Below are 19,211 nucleotides of genomic sequence, written 5' to 3'. Positions count from 1 at the left end.
ACTCTGGCGCATATGGCAGATTTCATGCTAGGCTGCCTATCCCGTGACCCTCGCGTTCAAAGAATTTATTCCAGCACCGATTACTGGGTGTTCACTCTCCTGGACCCACGGTACAAGCAAAATCTTTCCACTCTCATCCCTGGAGAGGAAAGGAGTGTGAGAATGCATGAATACCAGCAGGCCCTGGTGCACAAGCTGAAACAGTATTTCCCTTCTGACAGCGCTAGCGGCAGAGTGCGTAGTTCTGCGGGACAAGTAGCGAGGGAGAGTAGGCGAGCAGGCAGCTTGTCCAGCACTGGCAAGGGTACGCTTTACAAGGCTTTTGCCAGCTTTATGTCACCCCAGCAAGACACTGTCACCTGTCCCCAGTCTCGGCAGAGTAGGGCTGATCTTTACAGAAAGATGGTGAGGGAGTACGTAGCTGACCATACCATCGTCCTAAATGATCACACAGCTCCCTACAACTACTGGGTTTCAAAGCTGGACATGTGGCACGAACTGGCGCTGTACGCCTTGGAGGTTCTTGCCTGCCCTGCCGCTAGCGTGTTGTCCGAGCGGGTTTTCAGTGCAGCTGGTGGCATCATCACCGATAAGCGTACACGCCTGTCGACTGACAGCGCTGACAGGCTGACGCTTATCAAGATGAATAAAGCATGGATTTCTCCTAATTTCCAATCTCCAGCAGGTGAAGGAAGCTCAACCTGAATAATTTATCCACTCCTCCTCCTCATTTTCCTCCTTCTCCTGCTCTTTGTACAGTAAAGCAGAGGAAACTGGCTATTTTTTGACAGGGCCCACTGGCTCTACCTATAGTACTTTATGCATTTAATTTTTCTGGAGGGCCACCGACCCGGTCCTCTGTTTTAAACAATTTTTGGGAGTGCCACATACAGGCACTCAATCTATTCAATTTTTCTGGAGGGCCACCTACCTGCTCCTCTGGTTTGAAAACTTTTTTGGACTGCCACATACAGGCACTCAATCTATTCCATTTTTCTGGAGGGCCACCTACCTGCTCCTCTGGTTTGAAAACTTTTTTGCACTGCCACATACAGGCACTCAATCTATTCCATTTTTCTGGAGGGCCACCTACCTGCTCCTCTGGTTTGAAAACTTTTTTGGACTGCCACATACAGGCACTCAATCTATTCCATTTTTCTGGAGGGCCACCTACCTGCTCCTCTGGTTTGAAAACTTTTTTGGACTGCCACATACAGGCACTCAATCTATTCCATTTTTCTGGAGGGCCACCTACCTGCTCCTCTGGTTTGAAAACTTTTTTGGACTGCCACATACAGGCACTATCCAAATTAAATTGTCTCCATAGCAGCCTCCACACGTTGTCTCCATTGCTTCCTCCAAAAGTCGTCCATATAGCTGCCTCCATACATCGTCCCTTTATCAAACGAGGTGTGTCAGGCAGAAATTTGGGTTGTTTTCATGGATTCCACATCAAAGTTGTTAACTTTGTCGCCACCCAGCTGTGTTATCCACAAAATATACTGGCAAACTTTTATCATTTACCAATATTATTTCAGCGCTTCTTGCGCTTCTGTTTACATTCCCCTCACCCGCCATATCCCAAACTTATAAGAACGCTACTACACTTAACTTGGTGCACGCTGGGACCGAGTCTGACCCTTGGGCTGGTGATATACTGCCGACGCAGAGGATTGCGGGGCCTACCTCGGTCCAGGTCTCAAAGGCCTACTATACCTCCTCCTCCTCCCACCCCTCCTCCACCTCCTCCTCCTCCGAATTACTATCCGTGGCCATGGCGCCATCAGTCGGTAGCTCTAGGCACAGCAGCAGTGCCGTCGCTAAGCGACAGCAGGCGGTGCTCAAACTGCTGAGCCTAGCCGATAAAAGGCACACCGCCCAAGAGCTATTACAGGGCATTCCACATCAAACTTGTTAACTTTCTCGCCACCCTGCTGTGTAATCCAGAAAAGATACTGGCAAACTTTTATCATTTACCAATATTATTTCAGCGCTTCTTGCGCTTCTGTTTACATTCCCCTCACCCGCCATATCCTAAACTTATAAGAACGCTATTACACTTGATCTTATACAAAAGGTTCTTAGAAGTGCTGTTTGGGGAGTAGCCTAGAGACAGGGGCTTGGATTGGCGAAAGCTCGCCTGGCAGCGGAGCGCCAGCTCCATGCCAAGATCCAACTAACATAGTTTTAACTGCAGCACCTTTAATCTACTACTAGTTCACTGCCTCCATACATGGTCCCCTTATCAAACGAGCTTTGTCAGGCAGAATTTTGGGTTGTTTTCATGGCTTCCACAACAATCTTGTTAACTTTGTCGCCACCCTGCTGTGTTATCCACAAAATATACTGGCAAACTTTTATCATTTACCAATATTATTTCAGCGCTTCTTGCGCATCTGTTTACATTCCCCTCACCCGCCATATCCCAAACTTATAAGAACGCTACTACACTTAACTTGGTGCACGCTGGGACCGAGTCTGACCCTTGGGCTTGTGATATACTGCCGACGCAGAGGATTGCGGGGCCTACCTCGGTCCAGGTCTCAAAGGCCTACTATACCTCCTCCTCCTCCCACCCCTCCTCCACCTCCTCCTCCTCCGAATTACCATCCGTGGCCATGGCGCCATCAGTCGGTAGCTCTAGGCACAGCAGCAGTGCCGTCGCTAAGCGACAGCAGGGGGTGCTCAAACTGCTGAGCCTAGCCGATAAAAGGCACACCGCCCAAGAGCTATTACAGGGCATTCCACATCAAACTTGTTAACTTTCTCGCCACCCTGCTGTGTAATCCAAAAAAGATACTGGCAAACTTTTATCATTTACCAATATTATTTCAGCGCTTCTTGCGCATCTGTTTCCATTCCCCTCACCCGCCATATCCTAAACTTATAAGAACGCTATTACACTTGATCTTATACAAAAGGTTCTTAGAAGTGCTGTTTGGGGAGTAGCCTAGAGACAGGGGCTTGGATTGGCGAAAGCTCGCCTGGCAGCGGAGCGCCAGCTCCATGCCAAGATCCAACTAACATAGTTTTAACTGCAGCACCTTTAATCTACTACTAGTTCACTGCCTCCATACATGGTCCCCTTATCAAACGAGCTGTGTCAGGCAGAATTTTGGGTTGTTTTCATGGCTTCCATGTTAACTTTGTCGCCACCCTGCTGTGTAATCCACAAAATATACTGGCAAACTTTTATCATGTACCGATATTATTTGAGCGCTTCTTGCTCACCTCCTTTGGTTCCTCTCTGCCACCCATTGGTTTGAAGCCTGAGTCCATTTAGGGTATGTCGCCATGCCACTCTCTAGCCTGCCGCTGCTGCCGCTGCCTCTGCATGAAGTCCCCTATAGTGTCAGGGTCAATTATTGGATGTTTTAGATGCTATCTAGCTTCATTCTGTCATTCTGTCATGGCCATGCTGTTGCCCATAATTTTGGCATAATGGTGCGATTAAGCAGCCTCAGAGGCATCCATGCATGCTGCCCCTGCTGTTTCCTGTCCATTTCCGTGGTGTTTCCATCCTTTTCTGAGGTTCCCAGGTGTTTGGCCAAGCTTCCCTGTGCAGAGCCTTGGTCCCCTTGAAAAATGCTCGAGTCTCCCATTGACTTTAATGGGGCTCGTTATTCGAGACGAGCACTCGAGCATCGGGAAAAGTTCGTCTCGAATAACGAGTACCCGAGCATTTTAGTGCTCGCTCATCTCTAGTTTTGACGCATAGCTTCTTATTCATGACCACGGATTTTAGGCAACCTGTTATCTAAAGCCAAAATAATAAACCCGGCGAGTACTTTATACAAGAATGTAAATATATCTTCATTCTTTCACTGCACCATTCTTCAAAAAATTACTTTAATTCCCCCCCCCCCTGCTTATCTGTCAAACGCTCAATTAAGAAGGCGGGTGCCTTGGGTGCAGTCAAGTTCTCCCGCCTCCTCACCGCTGCTCATGCTCTTAAGACTGTGCCCCCCTACAGCTCACAGCTCCATGCACTGTAATTCTTTCGTAAAAAATTCCTGTTCATGTGCAGTCATTTCGGGGTCAGCCTGTGCACCCCCCAAAGACTGCTCCACTGCGAATGTGCCTGTAATGTGCGAGTGATAACTAGATAGGGGTTGCTCCAGCACATATCACTCACATGCCACCCAAAACATTACTCGCTCCGAACTGACAGGTGCACAGCACCTTGGAGCTGGGGGAAGTGCAGAGGAACGTGAGGCAGGGGAAGGGGGGATTTACTAGGATGAGCAGCCGTGAGAAGGTTTTGACTGCATCCAAGAGCTGTATTAGCATTTTTTACATAGTATTCATTGCAATGAGCCACTGGCTCATTGTAACGAAACTGCAGATGCTCTGCTTCATCAGACCCGATCACATGGATATAGAGTTACAAAAACCCGGGTTTGTATAAGACGCGCTGCCCGAATAGGTCCGACACAGGTAGTAGGGTTCAAGGTTATGTTTATTTGTATAGTAAAAGGACTACGCGTTTCGGGGGTGGTCCACCCCCTTCATCAGGTCCGTGGTAGAAACTTAAGCGCCAAAGGTGATGGGACTAGGCAGGGTGAGAATCCCAAAACGGGCAGAGGACGGTTTGTCCGGAGGTGATAGTTGTTTGCCTGAATTTGGCGCGAAGACCCGAGGCTATTATGGCAACCCATCGCCGCTCCCCGATGACTTCCCAGTGACGGATTGATGATCGTCTTTAGGGTTAATACCTGCGATCAATGCATTTAAAAAATGCCACCGGCATTTAAAAAACAATGGCATGTGGGCGCGGCCATCTTTGTTCCAATCATCGCTCCCTGGGACATCATCGGGGAGCTGCAATAAGTTTCCATGACAGCCTCAGGTCTTCATCAAATACTGCTATATGCAGAAAACAAGATCTCTGTATGAAGAAGGCTCACCTCTCCATACAGCCTCCACACATATATGGTGCAGAGCGTGAAAGCGTTAAAGATATATCAGGCACAACACTGAAAAAGTCTTGTGTGGCTAACTTTGCTAGGCGATTGGAAACGTCCCAAATTTTGGCACAAACATGCAAAAGACGCAGATGTAAGAAAAAAAATCTACTTTTTGTCTATCTGGAACTTATTAAGCGTTTATGTATTATATTTTGTGATCACAACATTTTTTTTTACTGTGTTCTGTGCTCCTAAATTGAATCCTGTGTCAGAAAATGGACTGTGAACAAACAGCGCCCTACAATCGGTTATCCAAACTTTTCTTTATTTAAGTAAAATTGCCTTTTTTTATATAGTTTTGCACCTGAAGCTCCCCCGATGCTTTACTATCCTGACCCGCCAGTGTTTATCCCTTCTCTTTTTGGATGATCTATCCCCATCCCGTCGTGTGCTGGCAGGATGCATAAGGAGGCAGCATATAGTAATTGTGTTACGTGTGGGAAGATTGTTCAATTTGCTCCGCTCCTCTAGTGCTCAATTCACTTACAATTGATTGGTAAATGGATTGTAGTAAAAGAGCATCAATGGAATTGGCTCTGTAAAGAAATATCTCCGACTAGATAATGTGGATAATGTGTATCAATGTATATACTCTTCAAGATTGAAATAGTCATAAATATCTGCAGATTCTATGGGTAACAAGAAGGGCGGCCATCAGGGGGGTTCAGTGTGACTGTGTTCAGGGGGCTCCAAAGAGGAGAAGGGGCCTAAGTCACAGAAAATCCTCCTCCCTTTCCAACTCACTGTGTACACAGGGATGGATGATCATCCTGTGGGGGGCCCACAAGATATGTAAGTCAGGAGCCGCAAACTTCCTAGTTACAAGGGCAATACGCTGATAACAATAAGCAACGGCCTCAAATTCAATAGGGTCAAGACTCCCATGTTCATTTGTAGAAGTGATTTATAGGTTACCTGCCTCACAGTGAAATTCTTTACCTCCATTGTAAGTTTGGTCCCATTTACAAAACATTAATGGAAAGTCTTCCTTGAACACTGTAGGGCCCTACAACCATTTAGAGCCACCTCAAAAATTATTATTTCATCAGGTTTTTTTTATGCCTCAGTTCCTGTGAAAACTGATGAAAAAAAAAGATAAAATAAAGTAGAGCTGTAAACTATTATGGTTTTAAGTGTTACATAAAACTGAAATATCATAGAGAAGGACATAATGAGGACTGCACCAAGTTTTTCTGCTGCACTAAGCGAAAAGTGAAATGGTATCCCCCAACATTCCCTGTACAGGCAGTCCCCGAGTTACATACAAGATAGGGTCCAGAGGTTTGTTCTTAAGTTGAATCTGTATGTAAGTTGAAACTGTATATTTTATAACTGAAGTTCTAGACAAATTTTTTTCTTTTGTCCCAGTGACAATTGGAGTTTCAAAACTTTTGCTGTTATGGGACCAATTATGATCAATAAAGCTTCATTACAGACACCTTACAGCTGATCATTGCAGTCTGGGACTATAGTAACATCCAGAGAGTTTCACCAGAGGTCACTCTCAGGGGGCCAGAGGGGTGGGAGGAAGGCTAAAACTTTATACACAGTCATTGAAAGCAGCAGAAGCTAAAAAAAAAAAAGGCAAGAGATGTTATTTATCAGGGTTTGGATCATTTGGCCCCCTCTCATTTATCGCATTCTGCCACCCTGAGGCCAAAGGAAAAACCAGTGGCGTAACTAGAAGCTGATGGGCCCCAGTGCAAAGTCTGTGTCAGGCCCCCCCGACTATAATGTATGGTTTATAGTACTAGTCTTCTCACATGGGAAAATGACACCTTAAGGGCCCCCTAAGCTTCTTGGGCCCGGGTGCGACCGCAACCTCTGCAACCCCTTAAGTTACGCCCCTGGGCTAAACTCACACTGTTCCTAATAGTATGAAACCCTTCCAGTCTGGCCAATACCAGATTATTCACTGGGCTGCGAGTCTATGATCTTGTTTATTATGTTCTTGTACTTTGTACCTTAAATGATGAGTTCAGCTCCTAAACATTTTAGTTTGATATAATCCAGCTCATGTATGAGTGATACTATGCCCTAGGCTGTATCCTGTGATGGTGCCTTGTGGGCCCTGGCTGCTTTTATCACCTCAGTGTATGTCTGTGCCATGCTGCTTTCTATCCAATCCATCCTACTGGCATCTCTGTTCTTCATAAATATAATTGTTCCAGTCTTCTGCCAATGTCCCTTATGATAAGTGTGTATAGCGTCGGTATAGCAACTCTCTATACACGGACACAGCTTTATTCTAGCAACATAGTCTAGAATGTAAAGGGCATTTCCTACCTTGTTTTTTCCTACCTAGTGAATGGCCAGGATTGCTGCTGTGTAGGGAAAAACCCCTATTTACATGTCCCTATAAGATAAATTAATACTGTGCACACATTCCAGATAATTTTAGTGAGATTTGGATTGACCTTTTTATATTGGGTGAATTACTTCACATGTTCTATGGATATGTGATAGCTATAAGAAGGACAACCCCTTTAACCCTCTCACCCGCTGGCACAAGATACACCTGATTTATTGACAGGCTCTGGTGCATCTTCAGTATTATTTTTATACTGGGTGCAGAGGATGTGGTGAACATTTTTCAAATATACCTTAGGCTACATTTCGACGACTGTATGGAGGACGTATATACGGCTGACATATATACGTCCTATATACATCCTGCATACACAGCGATGGGCGCACGGCGATGTACAAGAGCAGGGATTAAGATAGGACATATATCTCTACCTGGAATACGGCGCCGTGTGCCATACATCACTATGGAGAGGGGCAGGGGCAAGTAGTGCTCACCCCTTCCTCCTCTCCTGGGCGCCGGCGTGTGCCTGCCATGCTACAGTATTGTGGGCACACATTCAGGTGAATGTAGCCTTAAACTAAAAATTCAGCTTAGCTTGTAAACAAAATCAAGCTCCTCCCCGTTGAGATTGGTACTCCAGCCTGTACACTGTGTGTCTATGGAGGCTGCATGAGCTCACATCTAATCTCCGTGTGTTTGGTTAAACAGCTCTGAGAAGGAAGGATTTACCCCTTCACTTTCAGCTTGATTTGCCATCGCAATGTCGAAGTAACATTGTAACTTAGGGGCACATTGCAGTCTGTTTGCAATCTGTTGCAGTGTGAACTCACAATTACTCTTTTATTCAATTTATATTCCATTTTTATCATTTTTAAATACTCTGCCTTGACCACTGCACCCTGAAGAGTGAAAGACAACAGGCCAAAAAGTAAGAAAAAATTCTCCAAATTGGCAACTTTTTGAATGCAGTGTACTTCAGTTTTCTGGCATAGAATGTATGATAAATAATTATTAGTCTGTACAATAGTTTCTGCACCTCTTCAAGGAAAGTTGAGCAGAACCTTGATCAGAGATCAGTTTTCAGTCTCCACTCCTTAGCTCCAGAGATCATTGGGGCTCTCAGTCCTGGAACCTTCACTTATCAAAACTTCTGACATTTGCAGAAAGACAAATACTGATGTCTGACATGCCCCGGATGACACAGATGATACTCACTTAAAAGTCTGATGTTTTATTATAAGCAATGGGGAAGATTTATCAGAAGGGTAGGAGGTAAAACTGTTCTAGTTGCCCATGACAACCAATCAGAGCTCAGCTTTCATTTTCATACAGCTGTTTATAAATTTAAAGCTGATCTCTGATTGGTTTTCATCGACAACTAGAACAGTTTTACCTCAGAACCTTCTGATAAATCTCCCCTAATGACTTTTGGTTCTCTGAGAAGAAGATTCAGAATATTCTGGTCTCATCTTAAGGACATGAAATAGTTAAGTGGCTGATTGCATTATATAAAAAACATTTGCATCAACACTATGATTGTACTGTTATTTTTAATTTGCATATTTAACAATCTATGTTTAGATGCAACTTCCCGAGTGTGGATGCAATTTGTGTTCCAGTTACATTTTAATTATTTTTATATATTCTTTCAATTATATATATATATATTCTTCATAACTTATCAGTTTAATACAGTCATCGGTTTTAGAGATCCACATTCTATATAGGCAGGGACGGACTGGCCATGTAACCCATTGGGGGAAATCCCGGTGGGCCGACTGCGTCGGAGCCGGTGTATGGCCGGTCTACATCTTCATATATTATAGTAGTTACATTCCTGTACATAGGGGGCAGTATTATAGTAGTTATATTCCTGTACATAGGGGGCAGTATTATAGTAGTTATATTCTTGTACATAGGGGGCAGTATTATAGTAGTTATATTCCTGTACATAGGAGGCAGTATTATAGTAGTTATATTCTTGTACATAGAGGCAGTATTATAGTAGTTATATCCTTGTACATAGGGGGCAGTATTATAGTAGTTATATTCTTGTACATAGGGGGCAGTATTATAGTAGTTATATTCTTGTACATAGGGGGCAGTATTATAGTAGTTATATTCTTGTACATAGGGGGCAGTATTATAGTAGTTATATTCTTGTACATAGGAGGCAGTATTATAGTAGTTATATCCTTGTACATAGGGGGCAGTATTATAGTAGTTATATTCTTGTACATAGAGGCAGTATTATAGTAGTTATATCCTTGTACATAGGGGGCAGTATTATAGTAGTTATATTCTTGTACATAGGGGGCAGTATTATAGTAGTTATATTCTTGTACATAGGGGGCAGTATTATAGTAGTTATATTCTTGTACATAGGGGGCAGTATTATAGTAGTTATATTCTTGTACATAGGAGGCAGTATTATAGTAGTTATATCCTTGTACATAGGGGGCAGTATTATAGTAGTTATATTCTTGTACACAGGGGGCAGTATTATAGTAGTTATATTCATGTACATAGGGGCAGTATTATAGTAGTTATATTCTAGTACATAGGAGGCAGTATTATAGTAGTTATATTCCTGTACATAGGGGGCAGTGTTATAGTAGTTATATTCTTGTACATAGGGGGCAGTATTATAATAGTTATATTCCTGTACATAGGGGGCAGTATTATAGTAGTTATATTCATGTACATAGGGGCAGTATTATAGTAGTTATATTCTAGTACATAGGAGGCAGTATTATAGTAGTTATATTCCTGTACATAGGGGGCAGTGTTATAGTAGTTATATTCCTGTACATAGGGAGCAGTATTATAGTAGTTATATTCTTGTACATAGTGGGCAGTATTATAGTAGTTATATTCTTGTACATAGTGGGCAGTATTATAGTAGTTATATTCTTGTACATAGGGGGCAGTATTATAGTAGTTATATTCTTGTACATAGGGGCAGTATTATAGTAGTTATATTCTTGTACATAGGGGGCAGTATTATAGTAGTTATATTCCTGTACATAGGGGGCAGTATTATAGTAGTTATATTCCTGTACATAGGGGGCAGTATTATAGTAGTTATATTCTTATATTCTTGTGCATAGGGAGCAGTATTATATTAGGTATATTCTTGCACATAGGGGCAGGATTATAGTAGTTATATTCTTGTACATAGGGGGCAGTATTATAGTAGTTATATTCTTGTACATAAGGGGCAGTATTATAGTAGTTATATTCTTGTACATAGGAGGCAGTATTATAGTAGTTATATTCTTGTACATAGGGGGCAGTATTATAGTAGTTATATTCTTGTACATAGTGGGCAGTATTATAGTAGTTATATTCTTGTACATAGGGGGCAGATTATAGCAGTTATATTCTTGTACATAGTGGGCAGTATTACAGTAGTTAGATTCCTGTACATAGGAGGTAGCATTATAGTAGTTATATTCTTGTACATAGGGGCAGTATGATAGTAGTTATATTCTTGTACATAGGGGCAGTATTATAGTAAAAAAGACTTGCATAGACAGCAGAGAATCACTGCTTACCAATCCAAAGCTTGTTGAACATAGGTTGCCTTTCAGTGTGGATTGTGCCCAGAACAGTAGTTGTCCTGTGCCAATAAGGTGAAGTCCAATTTAAAAAGGAAGAAACGATGGTCCAGAACTCGTGTAGAATTTAAAAAAAACCTATTGTAGTTTTATTTCATTGCATCAAAAATATTCTGGATAGGTACAAAAAAGTCAAATAAGCATAGAGCATGCATGCTCATGGTTAATAAACAGCAGCAGAGCTACGTTTCGGACGCTATATATCTCCGCCCTTAGCTATGGTCTACCTGCTGCTGTTGTTACACACATTTAAAGGGCTAATGTGATGCTGTCATATTGTCTGGGCGTGTGCAGAGAGAATATGGTAAGTACTAATTGTTATATAGTATGTAATATAATGTATTAGACATGCTTGTTAATAGAAGTACATAGTGTCAGATCCTTTATTTAGACCTTTTGGTGAGCGTGTATCAAGTATTAAAATCCAACAAATCTCTCTATTGCAAAGTTTGTGAGTTCTGTCTCCTCCTCTTTTGGGGGCAGTAACCTTTTCTATAGCTGTGATTTGTACCGATGTGATTTGTACTGATGGTGATTGTTACTACCCTCAACTCTATGTTCAAGTTGCAACTGTGATGGGGCCCTCTGCTGCCATGGGACCTGAAGCTATGCTACACACCAGGATCTGTTGATCCACCTAGGTCACCAATCACAAGTTTCAGATCCCAACTAGGTGATACCAGGAATAACGGTTGGGCAACCTATACAACGCTCTCTTGAGTGGCCACAAGTCACATCTGTTCAGTCAAAAAGTAGATACATAATGGGGCAGGTTCCGGCGATTCACTAAGGTAGTGCGCCCGATGTCCACCAGGTGTCGCTGCTGCACTTAAGTCCGTCGGAGTTCACTGAAATTCACCAAGCTAGGCTGGGTGCAGGTAAGTGTGTGTCAAGCTACACATTTTTTAAAATATAGCGTTTTTTCCGAATCCGTCGGGTTTTCTGTCGGCAAGGCTTTCTGTCGGGGTTTTCTGCCCCGATTTCCGCCGCGTACATGCCGGCGCTGATGCGCCACAATCCGATCGCTTGCGCCAAAAACCCGGGGCAATTCGGCGCAAAATGGTAATATTCGGGAAAACCGTCGGTGAAACACAATTTGGGCCCTTAGTAAATTAGCCCCAATATCTGGACAACAATCTCTTCCACGGTCTTCATATGCCTGGGTGCCTTGTGATGGTAATGCCCATGATGGGCACAGTTTTAGTGCATGGTTAGGTACATTCTCTCACATAATTCACCACATAACTCGTCACGTGTCTTTACTCTTTATAAATGCTCTTCAAGCCGGCGGTCTATCTGGAAACAAAGTTTGGCCAACATGGATGTGCAGGGTGAAAAAGTAAGTTTAAAAGTAATTTAAAAACCTCTAGATAGAGCGTTACTGTATTTTAAAACCTTTGTATTTATGTACTTAAAACATTTTATGTATTATATTTATATATGTGCTTGTGTATTACAATTCATGTGTGTATGTATTACACTTTAAGGTCATATCATGGTTGTGTCAGGGGTTGCGCTATTTTTATATTAAACATATTCCATTTTTTCTATTTTTGCTAGGTAGAGGATATGTCATAGAGCCCAGCATCAAGGACTGCAGCTTTCAGGCTGGTGTATACAGCAATTTCTATGATGCATGCTGTACCATGAAGTCTCCAAGGATTTTCCAAGCAACACATAAAATATTCTTTTTCTCAAATCTGACACTTTTTATTTGAAGATTCTTCTATAAATAAAATTCCACTAACATGAAGTTTGGCTATTTCAGTGAAAGTAACGAATCCTACATTCTATATCAACCACTGTCCACTCAACCACTTACCATTTACTAGTCAACCACTTACTCCCACTCAGTATTGCTTTAATTAAATGAATAAAATAAAACAAATTCAGACTACACAGGGTTTCATTGTAGTCTGTAACCATGGAGATAGATAGGTCTGCATGGAAGTTGTAAACATTAAATTGTAGTATGCTTTTAATTACAATTATTTTCAATATTGTTTATCCTAGTATAAGAAAGCTGACATAAACTTACAGAGCTGGGCATTAAAAATAAAATGTGAAAACTGAGCAATATTACAATACTACAGCTTTAGTTTTGATATCAACAAATTAAAGGGAACCTGCCATCAGGATGTTACCTTTAAACCTAATGATAGTTTCCTGTAACAGTAACTAATAATGTATTTATGTTAAAAATTACATTGCTAATATTGGCCTAAAAATTTTTTAAAAAAAGTGCCTGTCACCTTGCCAGAATCTTCAAACAAGTCATGGGGGGGGGGTGCTATCTTTAGTCATTGAGCAATTTTGCCATTGTCCCGTTCCGCAAACTCTTCCCCTTCCCTTCTGCCACCATCATCGTTTCTTAGATGACTTATCCCGCGATGAGGCACGTGTGCAGTGAGAAAGTGGAGACTGGATCCCTCTTCCATGTCTCGTTGTAGGGGAGTGGACCCTGCATATTGGAATTAGCCGTTTGAAAGAGGACGACCTCGGTGGAAGCATCAGGGGAAGAGGAAGCTGAAGAGAACGTTGCGTGAGTCAGTGAATGACTTGGTCGAAGGCAACACACGTCTCCATGACTTGGTTGAGTGCTCTGGCAGGATGTCAGGTACTTATTAAACCTTTAGATTAGTTCAATATCTGATGGGGACTGTAGTCCTTTTTGTCCATTCGAAAAAAAAAATGCATGGATAACAGATCCCTGCCAAACTGACCATAACTTATGACAATAAAATTTACATTGCTGTCAATAAGATTCTTAACCGATAATTTCAACCTCCGTTAAACCTCCATTCTTCACTTTTTTAATGGAGGAAAGGAACAATAGTGTGAATTTAGCCTAACATGACCACCTCTGATCAGCTCTGAACCATGTATATACTTTGGTAGAAGGGATATAGGGAAGGAGCAGCTGGAGATTTTGTCTCCCTTCACCTGTTACATCTCATGAATATCAAAAATAGTTTTACTTTACAGCAATATCCAATTCATTACAGACAGGAAAAGCAAAGCTTTCCTTCTTGTGGAGTGTGCAAAAGTGAAATCATTAAAATGATCGTTATCTGCCATCAGCCGAGTTATGAGCAAGAAATCCAAGGTGAAACCACTGACTATTATTCATGGGAGAAGGTGCAGCGGCTGCTCAGTGTCTACATGTATCCAGGGCTCCTAACTGATGTAGATGGGGACAAGGGGACCCTAATTATTACCTGGAAAATCACCCTCAAGGTCTTAATGAAGAAAAGAATCAAAGTCTATGGGAATTCAGTAATTACCAGGGAATAAAAGTACATTCCCGATTTTTAGAAAGTCAGTATATGATATATCCTCTATATGTTTCAACAGGTTCAGAACAAAATAGGGCAGATTTACTTATGAGGGGGGTGTCATTACATATTCTGACGCTTTTCAGTACGGTACTGCCAGTACAGGACTGTTTAAAGACCAACCATTTGAGCAGAGGTATGGTAAATCCAAGTAGTCTAAATATTCAGAAGTATTCAGTGGATACACCTGCTCCCAAAGCAGGTAAAACCATCATTGTGTAGGGCACTTAAAGGGGTCCTCCATACATTCTTGAAAGGCATGAGGGACAGGGATGGCAAAAAGAAAGAGATCGCACTTAGCCTCCTTAGCCCAGAATCCCAGTTCTGGTATCGTTTCGGTACTTTGGGTCAACAGAAACTGCCCACAGCCAAGACCATAAGATGAATCTTAAAGTTTGGATACCGAACCCGTGCCAGCACGCTCAACCCCCTGGTTGTCTCCTTTTAAATGTTACCTGTAAAGTGACTATTTTTCTGTGGTTTATTCCTCTGAAATCCTCAGGGAGCGAAATCCCCAAGTAAATGGTGGTGCACAAGTGGCATTTAAGGAGTTAACACCTGTTATTGGTGCCAGCACCAATCACAAGTGTTTTTGGTGGGGGTTGACCCAACTTGTAGCTGAAATCTGGAGTTGCGGGCACCAACATCGCAGTTCGGGTCTGATCATCACTAGCCTTTTCTAATCAGAAATACATTTCCTTTTTTCCAGTAAAATTTTAACTTAAACCTTAAACCTTTCTAGTGCACTAGGGGTTGGGGCCACACGTGTTGGGGCACCTGTTCTTCTTACTACTCAGCTCTGCCTCTTTACACAATGATTGATATCTGATAGAAGAAGTCGTAAAGACGAAAATGGGTGCACAGGTAAACACGGGCCCATCCACAATGCACTGCTTGTGTAAAAAAAAGTGAGCCAATGAGCCAATAGTGACATCAATATGCAAATTATGTGACATCTGAATAATTAGCACTATCCTACTATGCTACTATGTATGATGGCTATTGATAGATTAGGAACATGAAATACTCTTTTGTATTGAATGCTCACATGTCATTCTATGTTTACATATACAAATTATTAGGATGTTACATAATTTGCATACTGATGTCACTATTGGCTCAATGGGGCACATTTAGGAGTTCACAGAAAATGCATTGTCCGATAATGCACTCTGCCACGATTCACCAAGATTGTGCGCCCAATATCCTGTGTCTTTTTCCCGCTCAGGTCTGCCGGAGTTCACCTTCTTCTTCCTGGTGCATGTAAGTGCTTGATCTTGCGAGACAATTTGAAAGTTAAATCCGGTGCTCAGTCTGAATCAGTCGGATCATCCAACAGACCGCCCCCCCGGTTTGTGTCGTATGAAAGCCGACACAGCTGCACCACAATCCGATTGCGTGCAACACAATCCCCTGTTAAATAACTGTCACAGCTGACAAATGTGTGTCCGCAGACCCTTAGTAAATAATCCCCATTGGCTCACTGGCTATGTATATATACTTTACATTTTGCACTACGTGATTTGCTTTAGAAGGACTCCAGACTTCGGGAGTCGAGACGTTGCAGTGGTCACTTGAATAAAGTGCACCATTTTGGATGGAATCTTGGAGTGCTGCCATTTTTCTCTTCGTTATATATATAAGACTGAATTTTCTTTCAAATGATAGGGAATACCCTAGTAGTGCCCTACACCCTATTGGGTTCATGTTATTAATTTGGGTGCTGATAGATTCCCTCCACTATAACAGCTGATATGATCCAGTATACAGGTTATCTATAACATAATGGAGCGGTTATGATATAATCACATAGGGCAGAAGCTTTTTCAGCCATTCATTATCTGAGTTTCCATTTCTATGATTAAATTACTACACCCAGTGTATGCATTAACACCTCCCATAATCTGCTCTCAGCACCCACCAACTTGCCGGAAGAAGAAACACTGACCAAATCAGACAAAACAGAAAGTGACTCAGCAGAACCAATGCTAACTCATAATATTTCAAAAGATCTAAGCAATTTTGTAAAATCTTTGACAAACTTATCTTGTACTGCTCCTAAACTGTGTGAAGTTTTAGACTTCAGAACTGCAATCACAATTCTGCTGTTTGCCATAGGGGATCAGCTGACAGATACCATCTCCATAACTTAGGTGATCCTTCGGACTTCCCGTCATTTTCTGGGATTTGTGCCACTGTTACAATGAAGGGGAATGTGTTGCACGCAATCGGATTGTGGCGCGGCTGCGCCGGCTTTCATGCAACATAAATCAGTGGGCGGGCCTTCGGACGATTCTACTGATTCGGACTGAGCGCAGGATTTAAGATTCAAATTGTGTCGCATCCAATGCACCTACATGCACCAGGAAGAAGAAGGTGAACTCCGGCGGACCACGATCTTAGTGTATCGCGGCACAGTACATTGGAGTTGGACAATGCACTTTCGGGGATCTCCAACGGCCGGGTAAGTAAATCTCCCCCATAGTGTTTTGTGTAAATCAGATTACTTAACCATCAGATATTACCAAACCATTGACCAACATCAAGGATGTAACAAGCAAAGATCTAGTCCGCATTGATCACGTGATCGTCCATGGGTAATGACATATACATGGTTTTTGAAGGTGTTTTAGCTAGTGAGGGTCCAACAACTGGACCTCATACTGACCAACTGCCCCAGAGCCTAAAGAAGGGATCATGGGGCAGATTTACACACTGTCCTACTGGTAATGAATACATTTCCAAGAGGAATAACAAACAAAAAGTCCAACACATGTCTATAGGAAAGTACACACAAATTTTAACAAATCTTCTTGACATGATGTCCAAACCGCAACAAATACTTTAAACATCTCTGACTGGTTAACTCGTTCATTACCCGTTAATCTGTTTGTAAAGACAAATTATTTGAGTTCCCAGTAATTATTGTTCCTTATAAACGAAGTCCATAAGAAAAAAAAGGAGATAAAAATAAATGTCCCCTGAAGCATAAAATTGCAGGGACACACTGTGGGCACGACCACTGTAACGGCGTGCAGACGTGCGCCACCGATGACACGACCTCCACAGGTATTGTTCAAAGAGAAGCCGTAATGAAGCAACGCGGCTGATAAAACGTTTCGTGATCACACAGCAAACTCCGCCAACTAATGAAGGACAGAAGCGCTTTTATCTTACACAGACATTACACTGGCACTGCTGCCCCTGGCATTTACCAAACTACAGCTCCACATGATGAATTTTCTAATCTGGAAGAGGAACACAGTCAAAACACAGATACAGGACAGAATCGGCAAATCCTAATTGGGTAGATGTAGCAGTGCTGGATGGTGATAAGAATAGTGGACATAATCAAAAGTAACAGCATGATAAACTCAACACTGCTACATCAGTGTTCATACAATGGAGGATCATGGATTCCACTCATGTGGATGTTCCCTTAGACCTAAAGATGCTTCATGTACAGGCACAGCTGATGTCTTCAGATACATACAGTGAAACTTATTTAAAAAAAACACCTCTTTGAGCAGACGTTAAAGCAAAACAGATTTTCTGTTACATATACTCTATATACTTGCCACCTTTTTTGTTTGATAAGGCCTCACCCCCTGGACCACTTCTCAATGCATTATTAGCTGATTAATCTGCCCCAAAGAGATTTCAATAAATGAAACAACTGCATCCCTCAATAATTTCAATCACATTTATTAGATTTATATATATATATATATACACACACACACACACACATCCATACAGTGCATAAAATGTCCTTCGGTATGTATATATATAAAAACTGTAAACTACATGTGTCCTATCTATCTCATAGCCATATCTATCTATCTATCTATCTATCTATCTATCTATCTATCTATCTATCTCATATCTATCTATCCCATATCTATCTATCTATCTATCTATCTATCTATCTATCTATCTATCTCCTATCTATCTATCTATCTATCTATCTATCTCCTATCTATCTATCTATCTATCTATCTATCTATCTATCTATCTATCTCCTATCTATCTATCTATCCCATATCTATCTATCTATCTATCTATCTCCTATCTATCTATCCCATATCTATCTATCTATCTATCTATCTATCTATCTCCTATCTATCTATCTATCTATCTCCTATCTATCTATCCCATATCTATCTATCTATCTATCTATCTATCTATCTATCTCCTATCTATCTATCTCATATCTATCTATCTATCTCCTATCTATCTAACCCATATCTATCTATCTATCTATCTATCTATCTCCTATCTATCTATCTCATATCTATCTCCTATCTATCTATCTATCTCATATCTATCTATCTATCTCATATCTATCTCCTATCTATCTATCTCATATCTATCTATCTAAAAGTCCATAAAGGAAGGCAGCACATCCACTTAAGTGAAAAAAGTGAATACATTTTTATCTATCTAACTCCATATCTTTGTATCATCAGAGATATATTACAGATAAAACAATCTATATGTATTCTATATAACTAACTATATATCTTCTATCTATCTATCTATCTATCTATCTATCTATCTATATCATATCTATCTATCTATCTCCTATCTATCTATCTATCTATCTATCTATCTATCTATCTATCTATCCATCTATCTATCTTCTATCTATCTCCTTCTCCTATATATATATCTATCTTTCTCTCTATCGACCTATCTATCTGCCCATCTCTATCTATTTATCTAAATTCTATCTATTCATATCTATCTTTCCGTATCTATCCATCTATTTATCTATCCATCCGTATCTTTCTAGCGTAACTCATTTTGTTTTGAAAATGTTCCGCTTCCTATGTGATAGGGGTGTATAGTTAAATACATATGAGACAGAGCTGAATAAGTCACACTATACTACTCAACCCCCTTATATATGGTGACAGCTCCTCGATGTATTAAAAGTTCCCTACTATGATAAGTGCCATAAGACAAACTCAGCCCT

General features: G+C 41.4%; 1 protein-coding gene across 5 annotated transcripts in view; it reads right to left on the bottom strand.

The window, feature by feature from the left end:
• KCNIP4 (potassium voltage-gated channel interacting protein 4) overlaps positions 1 to 19,211 on the bottom strand; it is a 384,363-nt gene that overhangs the window by 212,060 nt on the left and 153,092 nt on the right. The window lies entirely within an intron of this gene.

Source organism: Engystomops pustulosus, chromosome 1 (assembly GCF_040894005.1).
Source record: "Engystomops pustulosus chromosome 1, aEngPut4.maternal, whole genome shotgun sequence".
Taxonomy (NCBI): Eukaryota; Metazoa; Chordata; class Amphibia; order Anura; family Leptodactylidae; genus Engystomops; species Engystomops pustulosus.
This window is presented reverse-complemented; position numbering and strand designations above follow the sequence as displayed.